The sequence below is a fragment of the Sebastes fasciatus genome, chromosome 14, assembly GCF_043250625.1.
Source record: "Sebastes fasciatus isolate fSebFas1 chromosome 14, fSebFas1.pri, whole genome shotgun sequence".
NCBI classification, from domain to species: Eukaryota; Metazoa; Chordata; class Actinopteri; order Perciformes; family Sebastidae; genus Sebastes; species Sebastes fasciatus.
Window position 1 is genome coordinate 7918580 of NC_133808.1, and position 9483 is coordinate 7928062.

The following is a 9483-nucleotide window of genomic DNA, read 5'->3' on the forward strand; positions in this document are numbered from 1 at the left end:
GTGTTCCTTATACTGTGACAGTTCTCCTAAAATAAGATTTAAATAATCTCAATAAATCGACTTGCTTACAGTATGGCAATATATTGCAATATATTGACTATACTCCTGTATCATGATATGTATCATGATTCTTGCCAATACACAGTCCTACTAAACACAAGCAGCCAGGCAGGAACTTCATCAACCTAAATAAAATGCAGGGTAAAAATGGCAAAATCTTGGTAATTCTGGAACATTCTGATCGAAGAATAAGTAAACCAGATTACAAATCTGATACTGAATGCCAGCTTTTGATACGTGACACTTTTCAATTGCTGCTACAGACCACTACCCAGCCCATTTTGGATGTATGCAATCTAATTTTACCCTAACAGAATATAAGAATAGATTTAGTTTGCGGATCTCTTGTGATCATTGTATTAATGTATATGTAGTAGGATCCCTGATTGAACTAAGCAAATACTTGAATATGTCAAATTGACTTAGTTGATGTTGGACTGCAGTTGCAGGACGGATCAAAAAATATGATACAGTGATCAACACAAACCTATAATAACAGGCCTTTTCCCCAGAAGACATTTTGACATGTCACAGTGGGGAAATCACAGGTGTAAATAAAATAAATGAAGGCCGAATTCCATTTAGCTGTGCCAGCCTCAGGGTCCTGGTATTGGCTGAAGAATTAATTTATATATCAGCCTATCCTGTTGCTAAACCAAAATCAGTGTGCTGCTAAATGAGATCTGAATCCAGGGGATAGAATGTGATATGTTTAATTTTCAGAACAATTTGAATGTGTTTTGTACGTCTACGAAAGCGTCATATGTGTAACTGTAAGTTTAACCTGTATGTAAATTTATTGAACGGAACTGCCGTTGGATGTTACAGTCATGGTACGATACGATCCTACCTTATCGTATCGTATCGTACCGTATTGTACCGTACCGTATTGTACTTTATCGTATCGTACCTTATGGTATCGTAACTTATCATATCGTACCGTATTGTACCGTATCGTATTGTACTATCGTATCGTACCTTAGCTTATCGTACCGCATTGTGTCATATCCTATCATACCGTATTGTGTCGTATCCTATCATACCGTATTGTGTCGTATCCTATCGTACTGTATTGTGTCGTATCCTATCGTACCTTATCATACCTTATCGTACCGTATTGTACCGTATTGTACCATATCGTATCGTATTGGGCTGTATCCTATCGTATCCCATCGTACCTTATCATACCTTATCGTATCGAATCGTACCGTACCGTATCGTACCGTATCGTATCGTGTGTTGCTCACCGTCACTGTGTGAGACACTTGAATATAACAGAGCCATTGTTAAAGTTATTAGTAACACCTGTGCTTTTCCTGCTACGACAAGTCAGAATGTTTGCTGTGAAGAAGGACTACTTTAAAGGCCCTGCACACCCACGCAGGTGTTTTCAATACCTCTGGCAAATAAGACCTCTAGTCAGGTAAAAAGTTGGTTGGATCTATGCTGGACTATGTATGACGTCTAATATGTAAGAATGATAATAAAGCAAGTCGTCCTGCTCTCAGAGGTGTAACAAAACTAGCAAGGGAGTCGAGGAGATGTCAATCAAGAGCAGTATTTGTACACACCCATACATCCTCGTGAAGAGGTCTAATCGGGTAGAATAAGTGAAAACACCCGTATGGGGCTTCAACAGATAGTAACATCTTTAAAAAGGACAGCCCCATTTCATTTCCCTCAGCAGTCGAACACATCAAACATCTCTTCTTCTAAAGTCTACCTCGGGTCAACTAAAGGACAGCTGGTCTTCATGTTAGGAGAGCTTATGATGGATTCTCATATTGACCCTTCACACTGTTTTAATCTGCCACTTTGATCACTTTAGTACTGTATGGGTACTACTGAGGTATGATGTGATGGTGACACAGGGCAAAGGATAGTCCCTGTTCTCATAGAAGGTGTGAACCTGATTTGAAAGTAGATTTGTAGGCTACTTGTGTGCAATGGAAGGTCTGTTCAGGTGCACTGTCAGCTCTTTTTTCTGAATGTTTAGAGTGTAGACTATGTATTTTTTATACAGTATATTAAATGGTGGGGTCAAAGAGGATTTCTGCATCTTCTTACCCACTTCCTGTAATTTAGGGGTGTAGCAAGTAATTACGGACCTCCTGTGCATTTTGGATTCCCTAACTTTTCTTTCACCCTCTACTCCGTCACGATGTCTACCCATCCACAACTCAGAAACCTCACATATTTACTCAGGAGTTATCAGACACATCTGCAAACTGACAGTATAGGTTCTGCGCACAATCCGGACAGTCGTCAGAGCCAAACATTCACAGGTTGTCCACCCTTGTCAAATTCTGTCAAGTGAGGCAATCTGCCTTTTTTTGTGATGATCTGCAGGGAAAAGAAATCTAACAAAACTCTATTTCTGCTTGTCCCAGTTCGTCTCAGATTACAAGATTTGCTTAATGTATCATATTTTTGAGAAAGCAGTGCAGTTTTTTGCAGATTTCAGCCAAACCCTATAAGGTTTTATATAAAAGCAGATCACAGTTGGAAGAAAAAAAAATGTATAAGCAAATTTCTGCACTGCAAGATCTGAAAGACACTGCAGGGCCAATATGAACGATTATCAGCAATCTCAATTATGACCATAACATTATTTCATTATAGCAATAAAAATGCCAGTGGGGCTTACATGATAATAACCCTTCATATGAATGTAAACACACTATGGGCATCTCAAACAGACGTGAAGGTAACCCCCCAGTTTACAGTAACAAAAACCACGTCAGCAAAAAAAAAAATCACATTACATAACAGTTTGTCTCCAAAAAACTTTAATCATTTGAAATGACTGTGAGGCCGCTGCGCTGCGCACATGACCGAGCAGCAGCAGAGGGCCATATAGGGACCTGCACTGGCAGGAATGTGCAGGTGTCATCGCTCGCTATTGGATTACTGTGGGAATTCCCTACGTCATTTTCCCTTTTTTTTTAATGCATCTCTTCCAACAAGACGCATGCATGAAAACCCCAAAAATCAATTTTCCCCCATCGGTGCCAAAACCACAACAACAACACCACCACAGCTATATACGCATAAAAAGACGACGCTGCGGTTGTTTAATGACACATTCATCATCATCATCACCACCATCATCATCACTGCTGGAAGCCATGAAACACCTACACAGAGCTTACCTTTTGGCGCAGAGGATGCGGAGCTGGAGGAGGAGGAGAGCGGTGTGCAGGGTGGATGGATGGATGGATGGATGATGATGACAGCGCGCTGCCACCAACACCTGGCTCCGGTGGTTTCACGGTTTAGGTCGTTATCCCTGCAGTCCAGATGAGGCTGGTCGGGCGGGGTGCCGCGTTAGGAGCCCCCCCTCCACCCTCCCTCTCAGATCCAGAGCCAGGGCAGCTTTTGGTCACGTATCGGAGACGGTATATCCCTCTGAAAAAGCTGCGGCGCTGCGGAGAGACACCTCAGGCCCTCCTCCAGAGGTGTGCGCATCAACTCCAGCAGAAACCTCCCTGCACTCTGACAGGATCCTCTGCTGCTGCTGCTGTGGATGATGTGGGCTTCTTCAGGCGTGCAGCAGCTCAAACAGGCATCGCATCCTTCTTCTCCCTCTCTGCATCGCAATGCGCTGCAGCAGTCACAGTGCCGACGTCTTCCCACCAGATGCACGCAATCTGAGTGTGTGTGCAGAGAGCATGTAAGGTTTCGCTGTCAGTCCTTAAAAAGAAAGAGAGAGTAAAAATGAAGAAGAACGCAGCCTAGACTGGAGGATGGCGTAATGATGTTTGGTTATTTGCAGTAGTGGAGTGAGAGAGTGGCTCTCCTTTGCTGAGAGAGAGAGAGAGAGAGGCGCGGAGGGATTTATTCAGAGGGACTGTCGTGTCTCTGAGATGTAGTTTTTTTTGTGCCGTTGATAACATAGATATATACACACACACTCACACACTCACACACACTGCATATTAATGTGGGAATATGCCAGAGTGGGAGGTGACTCTGGAGACATGCCCCTGAGAGAGAGAGACAGAGAGAGTGAATGTAGTCAACCTGTAGAACAATTTCATTGCACAGATACATCCAATGTGTGCATTTACTCAACTACCGTGCACTTTACTGCAATTTAGAGCTAGGCCTATTTTAACCCCCTACTATTCCATGCTCTTTTTTTATAGGGGCAGGTCTGGGGGACAGGTGATGTTCAGTGGGAGATAAAAGATCAACATTAGATGTCACATAGAAGTGGTGTACATCATGTGAAAGCTGGGAACCTGAAGATTAATTTGAGATGCAGCTCAGCACTGTGTGTCAAGTTGTTCCAGTTATTAATAAGAAATAGAAATTAATAATTAAAAAATACTTAAAATAAATTGTGATAATGTACAAGGGCTTAGAACATGATGATATACTTTTGTGATGGCCATTCTCATCCTCTATTATGTCTCATAAGTTGTTGTAGCAATTTTTGGGTTGATACCATTTGTTACACAGATTTGGTGCTAAATTAAACAATTTTTTTTTAAAACCCGAGAATTGATAAAAAAAACTATCAATAATCCCTCCAAAATATCACATTAAGACACCAAGACCTTGAGGAACACCATAGAAAAAGCCATGCTTTGATTTGGTTTCAAAAACTTTTGACGTTTGGAGATTTCTGCAAGAATTGCATTTCGTGGCGATTGGATGGCGAGCACTTCTGTTGTGTAAACTGCTCAGAACCCCTCTTATTGTCAATCTACCTTGGAAAACCATCCATCCTCTGAATGCCCTTAGTCTCTAGTTTGTGGTTTTTAAGTTTCATAAGGCTGTGATCATCCTAGAGGTCACCACAGGTCATTTTATACAGTGAGGTCACGTTTCCAAAAATGGTCTTTGGGGACTAACATCATCACACATGAATAGTTTGGCTCATTGGATTCACAAGAGTCTCAGCAGTCAAACCCAATTTATGTTATTCCAAATCTGTTTAGGGACCCCAGTATGCAGAAATATTCAAATACACCATTTATACTGCATTCAAAAAACTGCATGTGATTATCATAAAGTGGGCATGTCTGTAAAGGGGAGACTCGTGGGTACCCATAGAACTCATTTTCATTCACATGTCTTGAGGTCAGAGGTAAAGGGACAAGATCGCCATGCTAGTTTTTCCTCAACAAAATTTAGCAGAACTTCGTAGAGTTATTTAGCGTTCTTCCCGACAAACCAGCATGACATGGTTGGTACCAATGGATTCCTTATGTTTCTAGTTTCACATGATATCAGTATATTCCCTCTACCTTAAACTGAGCTTACTACAACCTCTGAAACAGAATTGTAAAAACTGGTACTACCAGGCTTCTAGACTACATGTCAGGGGTAAACTGTGTATTCTGTAGCCTACTACATTAATTTGAGAGCTTTGCAGATTAACATTGTATACACAAAACAGATCAATATGACGCATTAGAGATTTAACAACTCAACAGCACACAAAGTAGTTTAAAAAGCTCCATCTCGACCAACTACAACATTAAAATGTTGCTTCTGCATTGATGCATCAATTCTAATTATACAATAATGTAATATACATATTAAGATATATGCATATCACTCCTGTATAATGACTAGGCTACTGATAATACCTTATTTTGTCAAATTTGGAATGCAACTTACACCTGAGTATTTTCACGTTGTGGTATTGCTTCTTTTACTTCCCAGGATGTGAATAGGCCTACACAGACCTACCTCTTCCACCACCGGACATGGGCAGGTGTATGAAGCCTGTAGGCAACACAGTTTTCAATTAAGGCCTAGCCTCATGCCAGTTACGCCCAATTAAGACCCATGGGATTCTGATTCAGCATTTTCCACCATAGTGACACGAAGCACCTACATAGACACAATAAAGTAAACATGAGGAGAATATAGCCTACATTTAATCAGCCGTGGTGCAGCTTCACACTGTCTACTGTCGCAGACTGAGGTCAGGTGTTGGCTGGGACCCGGTGCCCCCCGGTGGCCGCTCAGCAGAGGTGCAGCAGGACTCCAGAGTTCACTCCTGCAATAAACCAAGCAAACAGGAGATAAAGTAGAAATGGTGGTGAAGATGAACAGCAGCTAGTTATATTTCTATGGCCTCAAATACGACTACAACCCATCTAAACTAGCATTTAGCGACTTCTTACAGCTGCAGTGAGCATTGTTTTACCACCAGGGGGCAGAGAGACAGCAGAGCAAACTAATATCAATGAGCTAACTAGTTTATCAAACTGGTAACCACGTGTTAGATGGTGTGGTATATTTTCAGGTCTTGCACCGGACAGAGAGGCCCCCAGTTGTAAACATATGTGCAGGAAGCGGACGGGGAGACCTGGGGTCATGCGGTGGATCCAGGGGCTGAAAGATAAACATGTAGGTCAAAGGTCACATACCTAAGCATACGCTTAGCTCAGCAAGTTGCCTGAATTGAACCCAATATAAGGAGGTACGAGAGCCCCAAAGGGAGGACTTTCAGATTCGACTTGAGACCTCCGGGCGCTCTAGACGCCCGTATGACATGTGTGGCTTGTTTGTAATAAACTCTATTTTACCAGCAAGAACAGTGTCCTCGGAGCATCCTTCATCATCACTTCAACAGCACTGTCGCAGAAAAGATACGACAATGGCTAATGACTGCCTGACATTATTTAGCTACAAATATGATTCCTTTGGAGGTTTTATGTCCGGTCACCTGTTGAACATTTGTCTTCCAATATGCACTTACCCTTTAGACCTGGTTTGGTGTGAGAAAAAGCCTCTCTTATGTACTAAATGTTGGACTTTCTTCTACCAGTTATTGGTCAGTTTTAGCTCGCACAGGTTCAGGTACAGGTAGGTCCAGGTTCAGGTACAGGCACAGGTCCAGGTCCAGGTACAGGTCCAGGTACAGTCAGTTAGCTGAAGCTGGTGTCCTGGAAGCAGCTGCCTACAGTGTTTCAGTGATATCAGGAGCAGCAGCAGTATTAGTAGCAATCCCTTTCAATCATTTGATGCCATGTTAATATTTAATGCACCTTGAAAGTCATAATGAAATAAAACATATACCTCATGAATATATTCATACATACAAAACAAACTGCTTTTAGTGAGTAAACCTAATTAAATTCCCACTGGTTTGAAAACTGCATGACTTCAAATCCCATCACACAATGTTCTGGTTGTTCATTCAATAAAGTAGTTTGAACAAATTATATTACAAGTGTTTGCCAATCCCATAATCCATTTTTATCTCATTTTGAAATTATTATTAGAATGAATCTTCTAATAGTCAGGATGGCTGAGCGGTCTAAGGCGCTGCGTTCAGGTTGCAGTCTCCTCTGGAGGCGTGGGTTCGAATCCCACTTCTGACAAGAAGGATTTATTGCATTACGTTGTCTCAATGCATGTACGCTGTGTAATGACAGTAAAGTTGAATCTAATCCACAACAACGTTACTCTATGTTTCTACTAACAGCCCCTAATTACACCAACTGTGTCTAGCATTGATTAACATTACCCTCACTCTCTTGTTGCACCTGTTAGAGCGGGACAACATACACCTATATTATTCTTATTTCTACATGTAGTTTGGTGACCTTACATAATTTCCAGTGCAGCCCCAGCTACCTTCAACCTGTGCAAAACATCATCATACTTATATCCATAACTTTACTATATTAATACAAAAAACAAAAACTACAATTATTTTTCTTAGTTTTATTGCAACAACAATAGTGCCAAAAATTGCACAGTTTGCCCATTTACAATGACATCAGATAAAAATGTGAGAAATATAAAAAACATCAAAGCAATCAATTTTGACACAATAATGCTTAAACCTGAGGAGAAAAATACTCTTCCACACCAGAGCCTCACCAGAAAATATAAATAAAAAGAAAGATATGGTACATTTTCACCTCTTTCACCTGACTGCCTGTTACAGTGTATTAGCAAATGTCAGAGGACCAACTAGTTCTGCACAACAAGGACCAGCCAGCAGGAGGTTACAGGTTTTAAAGTCACTCTAGGCAGAAGCAGAATAAAAGGAAACTGATAGGGTTACCAGACTTTAAAGCACTTATAAACAGTAGTAACATTTAATATGAGTTTTACTTCCATATTAACGGTGGAAAAAGGTCATATTTAAAGACATTTTTCATTACCTGGTAAGGAAAACGACAGTGAATACAAACAACCAGAAGATTTTACACAGCCATCTCTCAATGAAAATGATTAACACTACTAACACTCAGGTTGTGATAAGTAACTTGTCATTATAAGTCATGTGGTACTGTAGTGTTGTACTATAGTTTACCTTGGAAACATCAGATTACATGCTCATTCAACATCAGAGTAACCTTCCTAAATGCACAAAAATTGTATCCGTTAAAATAAATGATTCTAAAAGAGAATTTGGTTTGACTGAGCAACTCGTTTTCAGTAAGTTGAACTGAACTATTCTTTGTTTTCAGCTTACTGTAAGTTTAAGCAGCTGCGCAGCATTTGCCAAGTGGATGTTTACAGAGATCAATCAAAGTGAGTGGAGCAGATGATAGACTTTTCTTAATGTGCTTTGATTCAAATGCTAAAAAAAAGCTTTGGAAACAAGAAAAGTAAGCTCACACAAAGAAGGGAGAAATCTCTGTCTGCCTGACATCATGTCTGTAGGATATTTGATGTTTTTTGATCATACTATATGTTGCATAAGTGAATGTAAATTTGATTGACGAGATGAGGAAATAACAAGATACCAAAAACTGGTCTGAGGTATGACCTACTGCACTATCAAGACAGAACAGTTAATGGACAATAAACTACATTTTACTCCATTTCCACAAATCAACTTAATCTTTTTGTACACCCAGACACATTTTTCATAGAGAGAATAACTGACAATAATGTAATAAAGTGGAGAAATAATGTATTCACTTCCTGTAAAAGAACGCTTTGTCTGAATTCAAACTCTGTGACACAAATAAATAGATGATATATGAACACGGTTTTTCCACAGCTGCACTACAACAAGAGAGCAACAGGACCGTCGTTTGTTTTACTCATTTTTAAAATGGCAGTATTGGAGTGTTTATGAAATGTAGAATTTGATTCCTTGTATTATTTTAGTCTATCTTTAAAGTTTTAACCTAATTCTGGTTGTATTCAAGGAGCTGATTTTTCTGTCCTACTCTAAAATGCGAGATATTCCATTTTGGACAAGAAACTAAACACACAAAATCATACCTCATTTTAAATGCCTAATATTCCAAAAACATTTTGTCTGAGGAAATGTTACATTTTTTTATTTCCAAATGATGATCTTCAAAATTTTAAAGAAACCCATCGTGTAAATCTGGAACTACGACATGATCACAGTGAACACCGATATAAGTCACATTTATATTTATATAAAACACAAGCTCTCATCTCTACTAATTTGTTCCACAAAGTAGT

At 40.0% G+C, this 9483-nt stretch overlaps 1 protein-coding gene and 1 non-coding gene across 4 annotated transcripts in view; one reads left to right on the top strand and one right to left on the bottom strand.

Annotated features, from left to right (window-relative positions):
• Window positions 1-6943, bottom strand: part of hecw2a (HECT, C2 and WW domain containing E3 ubiquitin protein ligase 2a) — a 49202-nt gene extending 42259 nt beyond the window's left edge. Inside the window, exons 1-3 of one of the 3 annotated variants that reach the window (XM_074658437.1) lie at window positions 6782-6943; window positions 5952-6076; window positions 3213-3753 (exon numbers count right to left, since the gene is read on the bottom strand). The gene's annotated coding sequence lies outside the window, so the exon portion shown is untranslated. Of the gene's footprint in view, window positions 1-3212; window positions 3926-5951; window positions 6077-6781 lie in introns of those variants that run through there. The other 2 variants (XM_074658439.1, XM_074658438.1) reach the window with 2 other exon arrangements.
• A 380-nt stretch (window positions 6944-7323) lies between these two features.
• trnal-cag (transfer RNA leucine (anticodon CAG)) lies at window positions 7324-7406 on the top strand. The gene has a single exon. It is a non-coding gene; the product is annotated as a tRNA-Leu (tRNA).
• The last annotated feature ends 2077 nt before the right edge of the window (window positions 7407-9483 follow it).